Source organism: Megascapheus bottae, chromosome X, assembly GCF_031878675.1.
Source record: "Megascapheus bottae isolate mThoBot1 chromosome X, mThoBot2.hap1, whole genome shotgun sequence".
NCBI lineage: Eukaryota > Metazoa > Chordata > Mammalia > Rodentia > Geomyidae > Megascapheus > Megascapheus bottae.
The window spans coordinates 32,460,198-32,479,260 of record NC_143547.1 but is presented as its reverse complement, the minus strand read 5'-3'; positions in this window follow the sequence as shown (position 1 = coordinate 32,479,260).

The window sequence follows — 19,063 nt, the reverse complement described above, 5'->3', positions numbered from 1 at the left end:
TTCATATGACTGAATGTTGACATGACTGTATTAGTGACAAATAGACACGAGGTTTGTTTTGGGAATCAGGGTACTGTGATGTAGGCCAGGTGTGTTCTGAACTGTCCAGCCTCCACACCACAGCTGACTCCCAGTACCTTTGGGAATCTGTTTCTCCCCCCTGAAGAGGATTTCAAGAAACACTATTCCTTTTTCTTTTTTCTTCAGTTTTGGTCTTTACTATGATCATCATTAGATGATTTCCTTAGTTTTTCAATCTTGTATTCCAGATATGAACCAGGAAGGCTTGAAGCATATTTACAGCGTGGCTTTTACTTAGTGCCAATTTCTTTTGTTTGGTGCAGCTTTTTTATTTTGATTTTATTTTTTATTGTTGAAAGAATATTTTTAAGGAATTTATTAACGTTGATTTTTACATCATATTTTAAATGACAAGTTTAACATACAAGTGTTCAAGGAGGGAATCTCTACAATCACTGGGACTTAGTATTTAGAACTTAATCACAATTAGGCTAATGGTTTGCATGTCATAGAAACATTAATTTATGAAATAAAACATTATGTCTATAGAGTCATAGGTCTTTATGTGTATATAGTTATGTTTGTATTTCCATTACCATGTCCATAGCATTGGATATGCAGTTATTGAGTCCTCGATTTGTTCTCTTAGGATTTCATAGCCACATATTAAGGATACCATGCGCCTTTTGATCCTTAGGTTTTGACTTGTCTCACTCAACATGATTCGCTCTAGATTCATCCACTTCCCTGTGAATGCCATTATTTTATCTTTTCTGTTGGCCATTTAGAATTCCATTGTGTATATATATACCACATTTTCTGTATCCATTCATCTGCAGTAGGGCATCTGGATTGTTTCCATCGCCTGGCTATTGTGAATAGTGCAGAGATGAACATAGCTGAGCAGGTGTCCTTATAATATCTTGGGTCATGATGTTCAGGATAGATGCCCAGAAGTGGTATGGTGGGATCATATGGAAGGTCTATTTTCAGTTCTTTAAGAAACCTCCACACTGCTTTCCAGAGTGGCTGAACTAGTGTGCATTCCCACCAGCAGTGTAGTAGGGTTCCTTTTTCTCCACAACCCTGCCATCACCTGACATTGTCTGAGTTCAAAATCTTGGCCATTCTTGTTGGGGTAAGGTAGTATCTTAGGGTTGATTTTATTTGCATTTCCTTTATGACCATAGATGATGAACATTTTCTCATATGCTTTTCTGCCATTTTAATCTCTTCTGATAAGTCTCTCTTTAGTTCCCTTGCCCATTTAGTGAATGGTTTATTGGGTTTGGGGGGGAGATTAGTTTCTTGAGTTCCTTGTAGATACTGGATATTAAGCATTTGTCAGATGTATTGTTGGTGAATATCTTTTCCCAGTTGCTTGGCTGTCTCTCTACTTTTGCGACTATGTTTTTATCGGTACAGAAACATTTTTATTTTTAGGTAGTCCCATTTATCGAGTCTCTCTTCAATCTGTTGTGACCCTGGGATTCTGCTCACGAATCTTTTGCCTGTGCCTATGAGTTCTAGTGTCTCTCCTACTTTATCATGTAGCAGTTTCACGGTTTCTGGTCTGACGTTGAGGTCTTTGATTTACTTTGAGTTAATGCTTGTGCATGACAAAAGGCTAGGGTCAATTTTTAGTTTTCTGCATGTGACTGCCCAGTTTTGCCAGCACCAATAATTGAATAGGCTGTTTGTTCCACTGTATATCTTTGGCTCCTTTGTCAAATACAAGTTGACTATAGGTATGTGGTTCTATTTCTGGGTCTTCTATTCTGTTCCACTGATCTTCTGGTCTGTTTATGTGCCAATACCAAGTAGTTTTTGTTATTATGGCTCTATAGTAGAGTTTGAAGTCTGGTATTGTAATACCACTAGCATTGCTCTTTTCGCCTAGAAGTTTTTTGGCTCTTCTAGGTCTTTTCTTGTTCCATATGAATCTTTGGATTATATCTTCTATTTCCATAAAGAATGTCTTTGAGATTTTGATGGGTATTGCATTGAATTTGTATATCAATTTTGGCAATATAGCCAATTTCACTATGTTGGTTCTCTCTAGCCATGAGCATGGGATGTCTTTCCATTTCCTAGTGTCCTCTTTAATTTCTTTCATTAGGCTTTTGTAGTTTTCATTGAATAATTCCTTTACTTCTTTGGTTAAGTATATTCCTAAATATTTTATTCTTTTGGGGGCTATTGTGAATGGGATCATTTTCTTGATTTGGCCTTCTGTTTGTGTATTGTTGGTGTATAGGAAGGCTATTGACCTCTGAAGGTTAATTTTGTATCCTGCCACTTTGATAAAGTAGTTTATTACTTCTAGAAATTTGGGAGTGGAGTTTATTGGGTCTCTCAAGTAGAGAATCATGTCATCTGCGAATAGGGACAGTTTAATTTCTTCTTTCCCTATGTGGATCCCTTTGATGTCCTTTTCTTGCCTTATTGCTCTGGCTAAGGGTTCCAGCACTATATTGAAGAGAAGTGGAGAGAGTGGGCATTCCTGTCTACTTCCTGATTTTAAGGTGAATGGTTCCAGTTATTCACCATTTAGTATAATACTGGCTGTAGGTTTTTCATATATGGCTTTCACTATTTATTTTGTCTGGTGCAGCTTTTTTGAAAGTAGTTTGTTTTGTAATTTTTTCACAGAAGAGGCATATACCTAACCTACATAGTTTCTTTCTTTTATTTTTCTAATGAGTCGTGGAGGCTGGGCACTCTCCCTTAGCTCTTCAGTTCAATTCTAGCACCCTAAAACTTTGAGCCACAGCACCAATTTCAGTTTTTTTGGTGTTTAATTGGAGATAAGGATCTCTGTGCCTAGACTGGCTTTGAACTGTGGTCATGAAATCTTACTCTCCTGAGGAGCTAGAATTATAGGCATGATCCACGAGCACCCTGCCAGGGTTTCTTAATGTGACTCATTTTAAACCAATTTCCATGATGAAATTTAAGGGGGGGAGCAACAAGGTGAGTCCCTGCCCACTTTTCTCAATTCAGGAAAATCACTGGAGAGATGACCATACTCTTAGAGATAGAGAAAGGGACTGTTCCTCAAGAGCCCAGACCACTTACACCAGGACACATTCTGGTAGTTGGGGAGAGGGTAGAAAGCTGGGTACAGAGAAGGGTCCTAGTACAGTGCAATTGAGCCACAAAGAATGTTATTTTCCCTTCCATATTTCATGGAATTGAAGGTCAAGAGAAGAACAACAGAAATGACTTCTTCCCATGTTAAATGAGGTTGACAAAGGGACCTACATACAGTTTTCATTTTCTGAATGTCCTTGGGTTTGAACTCAGGGCCTGGGCACTGTCTCTGAGCTATTGTTGATCAAGGCTAGCAGTCTACCACCTGAGCTACAATGCCATTTACTGCCTTTTCAGTATATGTGGTACTGAGGAATCCAACCCAGGGCTTCATGCACACTAGGCAAGAACTATACCACTAAGCTATATGCCAGCCAAGGCTCTTTGTTCTTGAGGTCTATTAGGATGTGATGAGACCATTGGTCTCCAGAGGCCTCCTGGATCCCAGACATGTGCCTGGCCAGCTGTGGTGTGGTTTGATAATGACCCTCTCTGAGAACAGGAGGCCAGAGGAGTGAAGAGCCATGATCTGTCCTTCTTCCTGTCACTGAACTGGGCAGATCTCCTTAGTTTTTCACTTCTATCCTCTCATCTGAGCTCCCAAAAGCACCTGGATAAAGATGCCCTGTAGCAGATATCATATCATTTCTGTTTTTTTTTCATGGCTACTTTGGCCCCTGGCACCAGGCTAGGGACAGTGTTGTTACCCAGTCTTTATTCTGCAGCATTCCAAACTCCTGGGCATAGGAGGCGTTTGTAGGAGCATCTTCCATTCCACCCTGCCCATCCATATCTCTGCAGTTGGGAAAAGCTGGTAGTCATTGTGGTGGCTGGAGGGGGAGTGTACTGCCCAGCTCTTGCTTTGGGACTCTTCTCAAAGGAGAGGACCGCTCCACCCCACTCTCGGGGTTCTCTCAGCACTGCCCCTACAGAGCAGTCTCCAGGACTCAGGAAGAGGAAATAACAGCATTTGACAGATCCTGTTCAAAGGTCACGTTGGGCGACTTTCTGTGTGATCTTGAATCAAAGAGTACTCATCCCATCAAAGTTCCTAAAACCCAGGTGTACAACTGTCCAGAGGATCTGTCCCTTAATGACCATCCTCTTTTAAGCAGGAATCTTGGGCTTCAGGATGCCCTTTGTACTCTGGTCCACCAGAGGACGCCAGAGTACCTGCCTATCAGCAGCAGATCTCCCTCAATGGAATCCAGGTCAACTCATCTGTTAACTCACATCTTCCATCAGCAATTCAACCTGCTGAGGGTCTTTACATTGTTTGTTGATGAAGGCTCTTCAGAGGGCACAAGTCAGCCTGTGGTCATCAGAGATGATCAAACTTTGTAATATGAAGCACATATTTCTTCCAGATATAGAAATTAATCCACAGGGGCTGGGAGTTTGGCCTAGTGGGGAGTGCTTGCCTAGTATACACGAATCCTTAGGTTTGATGCCTTGGTACCACATATATAGAAAAAGTCAGAAGTGATGCTGTGGCTCAAGGGACCAGGACCTTGGCTTCAAGCCCCAGGACTGGCAAAAAAACTAGAAATGAATCCAAAGGATTCTGCTAGCTGTTCAACACCTTTCCATGTAAAATTCATGATGTAACAGCAGTATTTCCAACTCCAGACTCCTGCTTCATTCTATCTAGATACATCTAGACATGGAGTAGGGTGATGATCAATCACAAATTGAGTTTGCTTGCTCCTGTGCTTTCTGGATAAATGTATGTATTTCAAATATGTATGTATGCATGCATAAATTGTTCCATTGAAAATTGTTTTATGAGTATGGTACTTCCTGTATCACCCAGCAAGGCTTGAAGTCTTATTGTAGCCTGCCTTTTTCTTCCCTTTTTGGGGTGTTCACTTTGATTTATTAATTTATAAGTCAGGATAGTACTCTGGAACTGAGGCTTCCATACCATTTTGAATGTTGTTCAGGATCACCTGAAACTGTTATTTGTTTTTTTCTGTTCCCGGGGCTTGAACTCAGGGCCTACACACTGACCTTGAAATTTCTTAAGGCTTGCACTCTTCTTGGGCTAAAACACCACTTCTGCCTTTTTCTGTGCATATGGTACCAAGGAATCAAACCCAGGACTTCATGCATGCTAGGCAAGCACTGTACTGTGAGCCCATACTGCAGGCCCCAGGGTAGAGTTTTTTTTCCTCTTCTCTTCTCTTTTCTTCGTCTCTTCACTTCTCTTCTATTCTCTGGAGTTTGAAGGCTCATTGGCCTGGGTACTGTTCTTGAACATATTTTGCTCAATGCTATTGCTCTGCCATTGATCCAGGGTACCACGTTTAGTTTTTCTATGTATTTGGTTATCAAGGAATTGAACCTAGGGCTTCGTGCATCCTAGGCAAACACTCTACCAGTAGTTCACACTCTCAGCACTCAGCCTGGTGTATTCTTAGACTTCAATTAGTGGAATCCTGCAAGTTTTTGCACCCAGGAAATTCACAAATCATACCCTTCTCCACATGAGCAAGGAACATAAGTTCCACACATTTGCACTCTTACATCCTTCATACCTGTTTAAAAGAAGTATTTCATGGGGCCATGAGTTTGGTCTAGTGGTTGGTTGAGTGCCTGCCTTGAATCCAGAAAATTCCAGATTCAATTCTTCAGTTGCACATACATATAAAATGCCAGAAGTGGTGATGTGGCTCAAGTGGTAGAGTTACAGCCTTAAGAAGCCCAAGGACACATGAAGAAATACTCAACACACTGGTCATAAAAGAAATGCAAATCAAAACAACTCTAAGATTCCACCTCACTCCAGTTAGAATGGCCAGGATCAAGAAAACGAATAACAACAGATACTGGAGGGGATGTGGCCAGGAGAGATCAACACTACACTGCTGGTGGGAGTGCAAACTCGTTCAACCACTATTGAAAGCAGTATGGCAGTTCCTAAAAAGACTAAACATAGAGTTCCCCTATGACCCAGCATTTCCACTACTTGGCATTTACCCAACCGTCCAGAAACATGGGCATACTAAAGCCACTTACACAACAATGTTCATTGCAGGACTATTTGCCATAGCAAAGATATGGAACCAACCCAGATGTCGCTCAATTGATGAGTGGATCAACAAGATGTGGTATTTATACACAATGGAATTCTATGCTGCTGTCAGAAAGAACAACATCTCCCCATTTGTAAGGAAATGGAAAGACTTAGAAAAAAATCATATTAAGTGAAGTAAGCCTGACTCAAAGAAACATAGGCTCAATGGCTTCCCTCATTGGTCATAGAAACCTTGGATTCTTCTAGCAGAAATTTGCAATGGAGCAAAACCTTGATACATAAGGCCATACAGTATGACGCTAAATGAAAGGACCTGTAGGATATAGAAACAAAAGCCATATAATGAGTGATTGTTGTCCTTAATGTACTATGTTTTCTCTCATCTCTTTTGCTGTCTCTTGTTTATCTCATATTGTTACAGGATTTACTTTGTTATCTGATATATTGGATATATTTGTATTTGGTAATTTGAAATTGGTTACGAATGTGTGGAAAACAAGATGAGAGTGGGGGTGGGGGGGAGGAAAATGGGGACCAAGACATGAGAAAGGATATCAATTTATGTGAAGTAATATACCTTCCATCTGGCGAATGCAATGTAACCCTTCTATTAATTATATTAAAAAATATATGGAAGAAAAAAGAGAACTATCTAAAAAAAGAACTAACTAAAATAACTTCACACAGGACATTAAAACAAAAACCTAGTGTTTTTTTCTTTGTCAGGTCTGGGTCTTGAATTCAGGGCATGAGCACTGTCCATGGGCTTTTTCTCAAGGATTATGCTCTATCACCTTAGCCACAACACCCTTGTAGGTTTTTCTGTGTGTGTGATAATGAGGAATTGACCCTAGAGTTTCCTGCATGCTCGGCAGGCATTCTCCCACTAGACCAACCTCCCTGCCCCAACCTAGTGTTTTATTATGAATGATTATTCCCATGATTATTTGAGTGAGTGATGGATATTTTGTTTTCTGGGGAGATTGATGTATTATGTCGTTGGCCAGTTTTTTACTGAACTGTCCAGCCTGTACACTATCTTTTGTTACCTGAATCACACAATTGAGCATCTGTTTCTCATCCACTGAAGAGGATTCTGGTACACCCTCTTCACTGTTCTATTTTCTTCAACACTGTGGTCTCTTCTAAATGATTTCATTGGTATGCTTCCTCAATTCTCTTGTGGTTTCTAGATAAACATGTATATTTTTTTCTTGCCAGATCTGGGGCTTGGACTCAGGGCCTGAGCACCATCTTTGATATTTCCTCAAGGCTAATGCTCTACCACTTGAGCCACAGTGCCATTTCTGGCTTTCTTTGTGTATGTGGTAGTGAGGAATCCAATCCAGGGCTTCATGCATCCTATTCAAGTGCTCTATGACTAGGCCATGCTCCCGGCCTCAAACATATGTACTTTTATTGATGTGTGTATGTGTATATATGTATATATGAATCTTTTAATCCTTACTTGTTTATAAATATGGTACTCACAATAGGACCTAGAAAAGCAAGAACCATATTAGCCTCCCTGCTTTTCCTTACTGTTCAGTTAGTGATGTACAGTGCGTTTTTGTATCCAGACACATTCAGATCTTACCCTTCTCCTCTTGGGGAATGAACGTGAATTCTAATCATTGACACACTTATGTCCTTCATTCATGTTTAGATTTGTATTTCTTTACTTATGGTTTCTTCGGGAACTAGTTTTGTCAGTCTGGCTGTTCTAGGGATGGCCAGAAATGTTCTGAACTCAACTCCCTCACACTTCTACCAGGTTTCAGTATCTGAATCACACATTTGGACCCACCTTTCTGTCTTATAGATGTCTTACTTGTCCTTTTTATTTATTTATTTTTTTGCCAGTCCTGGGGTATGAACTCATGGCCAAGGCAATGTCCTTGAGCTTTGTCAAGACCAGCACCCTACCAGTTGAATCACAGCACCACTGCTGTCCTTTTCTCTATATATGGTATCAAGGAATGTATTCCAGTTCTTCATGCATGTTCGGGAAGTATCTACCACTAGGACACAGTACTGACCCAGAGTTGTCTGTTTTATATTGATTTTTATTTTTTGTTATCACCTCTTGGATATAATTTCTGAGGCCTAAATGTGCTTGTGATCTTAGTTAGTTTGCACACCTCAAATTGACCAGTGTTTTCCAGCCAGAGTTTTTTCTATCAGTACACTTCTATAGGGAATCTCATTGAGGTTTTTGCAGGATTTTCTGGTTTTAGTAGAAATATCCTATTGTGGGCTACAATTTCCTATTTGTGGGGTTATTTCTATTCTTTTATTTTTCCTGAATGTGTTCTTTTCGCTATTGGCTTTTCCTGTGTGTAGAAATCCATAGTAAGTGATTCATGTTTGTATTCCTTAGTTTCTATGTATGTATCATGGATCTGACTCAACTCTGTGTATGTATGTACATGTGTTTCTGTGTTCATGTATGTCTTCTTGACATTTTTGTTTTGTCTTCATATTGTGAAACAAAGTGACACTCTCAGGAAGAGTCAGAGCAGGAAACCACCAGCCTGTTTCCACTGCCTCCCTATGGGCCGCCAGTGGGGATTCACTGATGTCGCTTGTGGTGAGTCTTTTGCAGTTTTCCTTTTCATTTTAGTACACTTCCACAGGGAATCTCACTGATATTTTTGCAGAGGCTGATTGAACAGGATTTTCTGTGTTAAGTAGAAGTATCCTATTTTGGGCTACAATTTCCTATTTGTGTGGTTATTTCTATTCTTTTATTTATCCTGAATGTGTTCTTTTCGCTATTGGCTTTTCCTGTGTGTAGAAATCCATAGTAAGTGATTCGTGTTTGCATTCCTTAGTTTCTATGTATATATCATGGATCTGACTCAATTCTGTGTATGTGTGTACATGTATTTCTGTGTTCATTTATGTACTCTTGACATTTTTGTTTTGTCTTCATATTCTGAGACAAAGTGACCCTCTCAGGAAGGGTCAGAGCAGAAAACCACCAGCATGTTTCCAGTGCCTCCCCCGATCTGGATACCACCTAGGGGCCACCAGTGGGTATACACTGAAGTGGCTTGTCGTGAGTCTTTTGCAGTTCTTTTCATTGCAGGCTGTGATATGACCTCCAGACAGTCTATACTTTATTGCTATTTCATATTTTCTCTCCTAATTAATTTCTGTTGTTTGTTTTTCTATGTCTACATGTGTACCAACCTTTCAGGTATCTATTCCTCTATAGTTCATTATTGGTTTCAAAGAATTTCTAAGTTGCTTATTTGTCCCAGAAGACTTTTTTTGCCAGTCCTGGCCTGGAACTCAACAACTGGGCACTATCCTTGCACACTTTTTGCTTAATTTGCTTGAGCAAAGTGCTTCTTCTTTCTTTTTCTGTATATGTGGTACTGAGTAATCGAATCCAGGCTTCATGCATGCTAAATGAGCACTCTATAACTAGGCTATGCTCTTGGCTCCTAAATGTCTTTTTTTGTACTCAATTTTATGGTCATAGTAATGAACAGAGGGGTTGCAGTTACATGTGTGAAGAAGTAAACACATTTCTTTTTGAACAGTGTTAGACCTTCGCTTGCTTTTATTCCCCCCCAGTTTCTTTCTTCCCCGGTCCTTCCAAGTTGTAGAGTTTATTTTCAACCTATTGTCCTGTCTTGTGAGTGTTGTCGTTATATTTGTTCATATTTTGAATTTTTCTCAGTATTTTGTTTTTTTCATTCCCTTTCCTAATTTAAATGAACATATAGAATAAACTTGGTACAAAAATAATATACAGTGACAGCAGGGGATAAATCAAAGGGGAAAAAAACAGAGAATCAAAATAACCACATAGTACATTAAAAACAACAATATGAGCACAAAGTTTGGTTGCCATATCCTGGAATTTATTTTGATTTTACCATCTTATATGGTGATCCTCTGCTAAGAAAATCCTAGACATGTACTAGTTATTACAAACAATGGCCACATTTGAGTCTATGATTCTTTGATTCTGGCTTAATACATATGACTTCTCCAAGTCTTTCCATTTCCTTTCAAATGGAGCGATATCATTCTTTCTGATGACAGCATAGTGTTGTGTACCACATTTTCTTGATCCATTCATCTACTGAGGTGGATCTGAGATGGTTGCATATGTTAGTTATGCTAAATAATGCTGCAATGAACATGGTTGTTCTGTTAGCCTTAGTGTGACCTTATTTATAGGCATTTGGGTAAATGACCAAAGTGGGACTGGTGGCTCACAGGGCAACTCTATGTTTCGTCTTTTGAGGAACCTACATATTGCTTTCCAGAGTTGTTAAAGAAGTTTACACTCCTTTTATCATTGTAGTAGCCTTCACTTGTGTCCTCATCCCTGCCAGCATCTGTTTCTGTTAGATTTCTTGATAAGGGTCTTTCTAAGTAGGGTTAGATGGAATCTCACAGTTGATTTGATTCACATTTCTTATATGACAAGAAATGTTGAGCATTGCTTCATGTGTCTATTTGCTATTCCTTTTTTCCTCTTTAGATAATTCAGTCTTAAGTTGTTATCCCACTTTCTATTGTGTCTTTGAGGGTTTGCTTGGGGGGATATAATTTTTTGTATTCTAAGTATATTTGATATAAGAGGCCCATGTCTGTTTTATCATTAGTGAAGGTATTCTCCCAGTCTGTGTACTTTGTACTTATGTTCTACTTATGTACTTTGCCATGCAGAAGCTCTGGAGTTTAATGCAGCTCCATTTGTGCCAATCAGGCCTAGTGTATCTCCTGTTTCTTCTTGTAAAGTTTTTACCTCGAGGTCTTTGATCCATTTGGAGTTAATTCTAGTGCAGGGTGACAAAGAAGGATACAACTTTAGTTTTCTGCAGGTCTTAACCAGTTCTGCCAGCACCACTTGTTGAAGAGGCTGTCTTTCTTCCATTCTATTTTTTGCTCCCTTATTAAAGATTAGGTGACCATAGGTCTGTGGTTTAATATCTGGGTCCTCAGTTCTATTCCATTGGTCTTCAGGACTGTTCTTGTGCCAGTACCAATCTGTTTTAGTTATTAAAGCTCTGTAATACAGTCTGAAGTTTGGTATTGAAATTCCTCCTGCGCTGCTCTTTCTGCTAAGAATTGGGGACTTTTATTATTCCATATGAAATTTTGGATTGCCTCTTCTATTTCTTTAAAGTATGACATTGGGATATTGATGGGTGTTGAGTTGCATTTGCAGATAGCCCTTGGCAATATTGTCATTTTCATGATGTTGCTTCTTCCAATCCAGGAGCATGGGAGGTTTTTCCATTTCCTAAGTTCTGCTTTAATTTCCTTTTTCAGGGTTTTAAAGTTTTCACAAAAAAGGTCCCTTACATTCTTAGTTAATGTTGATGTGTTGAATTATATTAATTTATTTGTGTATGTTGAACCAGCTTTGCATCCCTGTGTTGAATCTTGTTTGATCATAGTGTATAATTTTTTGATGAGTTGCTGAAGATGGTTGGCCAGTATTTTGTTGAAAAGTTTTGAATCTGTATTCATCAAAGAAATGGGTTTATAGTTGTCTTTCTTTGATGAATCTCTGTCTGGTTTTGGGATGAGGATTATAGTGGCTTCTTAGAATGTGTTTGGCAAAGGCCTTCCTTTTCAATTTCTTTGAAGAGCTTGAAGAGTATAGGTGTGAACTCTGTTTTGAATCACTTATAGGATTCAGCTGTGAATCTATATGGCCCAGGGCTTTTTTTGCATGGAAGGTCTCTTATTGTTATTCCAATTTAGTGCTTGAAATAGGTCTGTTTAGCTGTATTAGGTCTTCTTGATTCAGTGTGGGTAAGTTAATATTGTCTAGAAATTCATCCATTTCTTCTAGATTCTCAAATTTGTTGGCATAAGTTTTGAAAAATATTCCCTCATGATGCCTTGGATCTTGGTAATTTCTGTCATGATCTTACCATTCTAATCTGTGAGTTGGTTTATTTGGGTGCGCTCCCTTCTTTTTTTTGGTAAGATTTTCCAAGAGTCTGTCAAATTTGTTAATTTTTTCAAAGATCTAACTCCTTGCTCTGTTGATTCTTTCTATAGTGTTTTTGGACTCCATTTAATGCTGCTTTGATTTTAATAATTTACTTCTTTGTACTGTAATTAGGGTTGGTTTTTGCTTGTTTTCCAAGAACTTAAGGTGCAACATTAAATTGTTGATTTATGATATTTCCAATTTGTTTATGTGGGGACTCAGAGCTATAAATTTTCCTCTGAGTACTTCCTTTGCTGTGTCCCAAAGGAGGTGGTATTTTGTGTCCTCCTTTTTGTTAAATTTCACAAACTGTTGAATTTCTGTTCTGATCTCCTCAATGACCCATTGGTGATTCAATGATGTGTTGTTCAATCTGTAAGAGTTACAGAGTTTTCATTGGTGGAGAATGGTGTTCAGTTCCAATTTGACGCCTTTGTTGTCTGAGAGAATGCAGGGAATAAATACAGTGCTTCTGAATCTGCACAGGTTTGTTTTATACCCTAAAATGTGGTTTATTTTGGATAATGTTCCATGTGCTGCTGAAAAAAACATATATTGTGATATTGCTGGGTGAAATAATCGCAGATGTCTGTTAGATCTACTTGGACTATACAGTTGTTCAATTCTGAGTTTTCGTTGTTGAGTTTTTGCCTGGTTGATCTGTTCATAGGTGAGAGTGGTGTGTTAAAGTCACCAACGATAACTGTGTTTCGATTTATGTGTGGTTTTAGTGAAAGTAAAGTTTGCCTGATGAAGTTCAGTGATCTGAGATTATGTGTGTAGATATTTAGGAACATATATCCTCTTGGAGGGCAGATCCTTTTATTAGTATGTAATAACCTTTTTATCTCTTCTCACTAATTTTAGTTTGGAGTCTATTTTATCTGATTTGAGAATGGCAACTCCAGCCTGTTTATGGGGGGCGTTAGCATGATAGATTTTATTCCAACCTCTCACTTTCAAAATATATATGAGGGGGAGACCAGGCACATTTTGGTCTTTCTGACCTTGGCTTATATCACTCAACATGAATTGCTCTAATTCCAACCATTTCCCTGTAAATGCCACTATTTCATCTTTTCTGATGCTGTGCAATATTCCATTGTATATAAGTATAGAATTTTGTGAGTCCACTCATCTGTAGTGGGGCATCTGGGTTGTTTCCATATCTTGTCTATTGTGAACAGTGCAGGAATCAATATGGAAGTCCATGCTGTGTTCTGGTTCCTGTTACTCAGAGTAGATGTCTATGAGTGGTAGGTCTGGGTCATAAGGTATGTCTATATTTAGTTTGATGAGGAATTTCCAGACTGCTTTCCAGGTTGGTTGTGTTAGTTTACGTCCCTACCAGCAATGCACTAGGGATCTTTTTGCTCCACCTTCCCGCCATCATTTGTTGTTGTCTGAATTCAGAATATTGGCCATTCTGAATATTATTAATGTGGTAGGTTTGTCAGGGTTGTCTTTATTTTCCTGTCCTATACAGCCAGGGTCAACGAACATTTCCTCCTGTATTTATTTGCCAGTTTTACCTCTTCTTCTGGGAAATCTCTCTTTAGCTACTTTGCCAATTTAGTGATTGGGTTATTCTATTTAGGGGGATTCATTTCTTGAGCTCCCTGTATACAATGGATATGAGGATTTGTCTGATGTATTGCTGGTAACTATCTTTTCCCAATTGGTTGTCTGTCTTTCTAATTTAGTAGCTATGTCTTTAGCTGTGCAGAAATTTTCTACTTTTAGGTAGTCCCATTTGTCGTGTTTCTCTGCCAGTGTCATTCTCTTCCGCAAGTTCCTGACTGTTCCTCTAATTTCTAGTGTCTCCCCTATTATGTCTTGCATTAGTTTCAGAATCTGAGGTCTGCGTTGTTTCTTTGGCATTTTGTTGTTCCATATAAATATTTTTATTAAAAGATTTTATTAACTGATATTTTATATCATATTTCAAATGCCATGTTTAACAAACAAGAAGGGAATCTCTATATGCAATCACTGGCACATAAATTTTAGAACCTTACTAAAATTAAGCTGAGAGCTTGTATGTTATACATATATATTGATTTATAAATATCATATCATATTTATACAGCATATATCCATCATAGATTTTAATGTCTGCGTATTTATATCTCCAAGAATGTGTCAATTACCTTGGGTTCCCAAATTTAGAGTCATCGCCTTTGTACTGTTTGCATCTAATATCCACATATGAAGGAGACCATGTGCCTTTGTTCCTGATTTATTGTCGCTCAACATGATTTGCTCTAGTTTCATCTACTTCCCAGCGAAAGCCGTTTTATCTTGACTTTTGGCCATGTAGAATTCCATTCTATGTATATGTATATGTATATATCAATCTATATCTATATCTATCTATCTATCTATCTATCTATCTATCTATAACATTTTTTGTATCCAGTCATCTGCAGTAAGGCATCTGGATTGTTCCCATCGCTTGGCTATTGTGAATAGTTCACAGTAGGTGTCCTAATCATATTCTGGGTTCTGATGCTCAGGATAGATGCCCAGGAATGGTATGGTGGGATCATAGGGAAGGTCTATTTTCAGTTCTTTAAGAAACATCCGAACTATCTTCCAGAGTGGTTGAACTACCTTACATTCCCACCAGCAATGCAGTAGGGTTCCTCTTTCTCCACAACCCCACCAGCATTTGTCATTGTCTGAGTTCAGAATCTTGGCCATTCTAATTGGGATAAGGTGGTATCTTAGGGTTCTTTTTATTTGCATTTCCTTTATGACCATGGATGATGAGCATTTTTTCTTATGTATCTTTACCATTTTAACCTCTTCTTTTTCTTTGCCAGTCCTGGGACTTAAACTCGGGGCCTGAGGACTGTCCTTGGACTTTCTCAAGGCTACTGTTCTAGCACTAGATTCAAAGCACCACTTCCAGCTTTTTTCTGTATATGTGGTATGGAGGAATCCAACCCGTGTCTTCATTCATGCTAGGAAAGCACTATACCACTAGGCCAAACTCCAGGCCCTAACCTCTTCTTTTGATAAGTACCTCTTTAGTTCTCTTGCCCCTTCAGTGATTGGTTTGTTGGGCTTCAGGGGAATAGTTTCTTGAGTTCTCTATAGATACTGGATATTAAGCATTTGTGATGTATTATTGGTAAGTATCTTTTTCCATTTGGTTGGCTGTCTTTCTACTTTGATAGCTATGTTTTTGTCTGTGGAGAATCTTTTTATTTTTAGGTAGTCCCATTTGTCAAGTCTCTCTCCAATCTGTTGTGACACTAGGACTCTGTTAAGGAAGTTTTTCCTGTGCCTGTTAGTTCCAGTGTCTCTCCTACTCTATCATGTAGCAGTTTCGGGGTTACATGTCTGATACTGAGGTCTTTTATCAGAGAGAGAGAGAGAGAGAGAGAGAGAGAGAGAGAGAGAGAGAGAGAGAGAGAGAGAGAGAGAGAGAGAGAGAGAGAGAGATTCTCTGATTCTCTCTGATTTTCCTTCTCTGATTCTCTCTCTCTCTCTCTGATTCTCTCTCTCTGATTTCTGATGCTTTTCCTCACTGATCGCTGATCTCTGATCTCCAATTCTCTCACTCTCTAATTTCCTCTCTGTGATTCGCTAAGATTCTCTCACTCTGATTCTCTCTGATTTTTCCTTTTTTTGATTCTCTCATTCTCTCATACTGATTCTCTCTCTCTCTCTCTCTCTCTCTCTCTCTCTCTCTCTCTCTCTCTCTCTCTCCCTCTCCCTCTCTGATCCTATCTAATTTTATTTCTGATTCTTTCTGATTCTCTCTTTCTCTCTGTCCTATTCCATCTGATTCTCTTTCTCTGTTTCTCTATCATGCTGTTTCTCTCTCTGATTCACTCTTTTCTCTTTTTGATTCTCTAATTCTCTCTGTCTGATACTCTCTCTCCATCTGTTTCTCTCTTTCTCTGATTCTCTCTCTGATCTCTGATATTCTCCTCTCTCATTCCCTCTCTGATTCTCTCTCATTCTCTCTGATTCTCTTTTTCTCTGATTCTCTCTGTTTCTCTTTCTCTGATTCTCTCTCTGTCTGATTCCCTCTGATTCTGTCTCTGATTCTCTCTCTGTCTCTGATTTCAAATTCCCTCTCTGATCTCTGATTATTTCCTCTGATTACCTTTCTGATTCTCTCTCTGATTCTCTCTGATTTTCTCTATGATTCTGATACTCACACTCTGATTCTCTCTCTCTGATTCTCTCATTCTCTTTCTCATTCTCTCTCTATCTCTGATTCACTCTCTAATTCTCTCTCTGATTTTCTCTAGATTCTCTCTTGGATTCTCTCTCTCTAATTCTTTCTCTGATATTCTATCTGATTCTTTCTAACTCTCTGTAATTCTTTCTCAGATTCTCTCTCTGATTCTCTCAGATTTTCTTATTTTCTCTCTAATTCTCTCTCTAATCTCTCTCTGATTCTCTTTGATTCTCTCTCTGGTTCTCTGATTATGTCTATCTGATTCTGTCTTTAATTCTCTATTATTCTCTCTATTTCTCTCTCTAATTCTCTCTCTGATTCTCTCTCCGATTCTCTCTTTCTTATGCTCTCTCTCTAAATCTCTCTCTGATTCTTCCTCAGATTCACTCTGATACTCTCTCTCATTCTCTCTGTGATTCTCTCTAATTCTCTCTATATAATTCTGTCTCTTTGATTCTCTCTTTGAATCGCCCTCTGATTCTCCCTCTGATTCTCACCAATTCTCTCTCTGAATCTCTCTCCGTCTGATTCTTTCTTTTTCTGATTCTCTGTCTCTATGATTCTCTCTCTCCGATTCTTGCTGATTCTCTCTCTCTAATTCTCTCACTCTTACTGATCTCTGATTCTATCTCTGTTCTATGGCTCCCTTTCTCTCTCTCTCTCTGATCTCTGATTGTCTCTCTGATTCCTCTCTTTCTGATTCTCTCTTTCTGTGAACCTCACTCCCTGATTCTCTCCCTGATTCTCTCTCTGATCTCTGATTCTATCTCTCTGATTCACCCTCTCTGATTCTCTCTCTACTTCTCTCTGTCTTCCTATCTCTGTCTCTCTTTGTCTGTCTGTCTGTCTGTCTGTCTCTGTCTCTCTGTCTCTCTGTCTCTGTCTCTGTCTCTCTGTCTCTCTCTCTGTCTCTCTCTCTGTCTCTCTCTCTGTCTCTCTCTCTCTCTCTCTCTCTCTCTCTCTCTCTCTCTCTTTCTCTGATTTTCACTGCTCTGAAGGACACTTTATGGTTACAATAAAAATGTTAGAAAGAAGAGTTTTAAGCAAATTTCTGTGTATTTGAAAGATGTCATGATCATTACTTCCCATAGAGTGAGGTGAAAAGTTGAAGAGAAATTGGAGAATTCCTTAAAACATGTGGGTGCTTGTATAGCATGTGGTAGGCCCTGAATTCTAGTGCCAGAACTGCAAGAAAAGAACTCGGCAATACCTTGATGTGGCTGTACTTATGTGTTCTTCTGGATTTAGAGAGGAATCACAGCCTTGTCTAGACAGCCCATAACTACTATAGGCCTGTGGGCTTTGGCATCGGTTGAGTACTAGGTTCATGTTTCAACTCTCTCTCTTTTTGTTTTATTTTAACCCATCCTGGGGATTGGACTCAGAGACTGGACACCATTCTTGGACACCTTGTGTTTAGGGCTAGTGCTCTGCCACTTGAGCCACAACTCTGGCTTTTTCTGTGTATGTTATAGAGAGTAATGGAACTGATGGCTTCGTGCACACTAGGAGAGCACTGCACACTGGGCCACACTCCCAGCATTCTCTTTTTTAAAAAATAATTTATTCTCAATGCGAAGTACAGAGGGACATCAGGCAAACATATAAGGCAATAATCTATTCTCTTCTCCATCAGTGCCACCCCCTCCCACGATTTTTCCCACTTTCCCTCCCTTCAACCACCCCACAAGCTGTAAAGTTCTTTCCAATATATTTTCTTGTGATTATGACTGTTACATTGGTTTACCTGATGGCCTTGGTCTAATCATTTTGTTGTTTCTGTTCCGTTCTCTAATTAAAATAAAAACACACACAATACACCGGATACCAAAATCAGACACAGTGACAACAGAGAATAAATCACAATTGGGAAAGAACTAAAAGAAAAAAAAAGAAATAACATAGTACATAAAGGATAACAATCACTCATTATATGGCTTTTGTTTTTGTATCCTTAAGGTGCTGTCATTTAGCGAGACATTGTATGGCCTTATGTATCTATCTTTTGCTCTATTGTAAATCTCGGCTAGGAGACCCAAGGTTTCTACTGATTATGACAAATGATGGAAACCATTGAGCCTATGTTCATTTGAGTCTGGCTTACTTCACTTAATATGATTTTTTCTAAGTCTTTCCATTTCCTTACAAATGGGGCAATGTCGCTCTTTCTGACAGCCGCATAGAATTCCATTGTGTATAAATACCACATCTTTTTGATCCACTCACCAACTGAGGGACATCTGGTTTGGTTCCATATCTTTGCTATGGTGAATAGTGCTACCAAGAACATCATTGTGCTAGTGGATTTAGTATGTCCTTGTTTCTAGACAGTTGGGTAAATGCCAAGTAGTGGAATTGCTGGGTTGTGGGGGAGCTCTATGTTTAATCTTTTGAAGAACTGCCATACAGCTTTCCATAGTGGTTGAATGCGTTTGCACTCCCAACAACAGTGTAGTAGTGATCCCTCCTGGCCACATCCCCTCCAGCATCTGTTGTTATTAGTTTTCTTGATCCTGGCCATTCTAACTGGAGTGAGGTGGAATCTTAGAGTTGTTTTGATTTGCATTTCTTTTATGACCAGAGACGTCGAGGTTTTCTTCATGTGTCTATAGGCCATTTTTGTTTCTTCTTCACAGAAGACTTTAAGTCTTTGGCCCATCCTTTACTGGGATGGTTGTTACTTTGGAGATTAGTTTGGGAGTGATTCAATTTTTTGAGCTGTTGGTATATTTTAGATATGAGG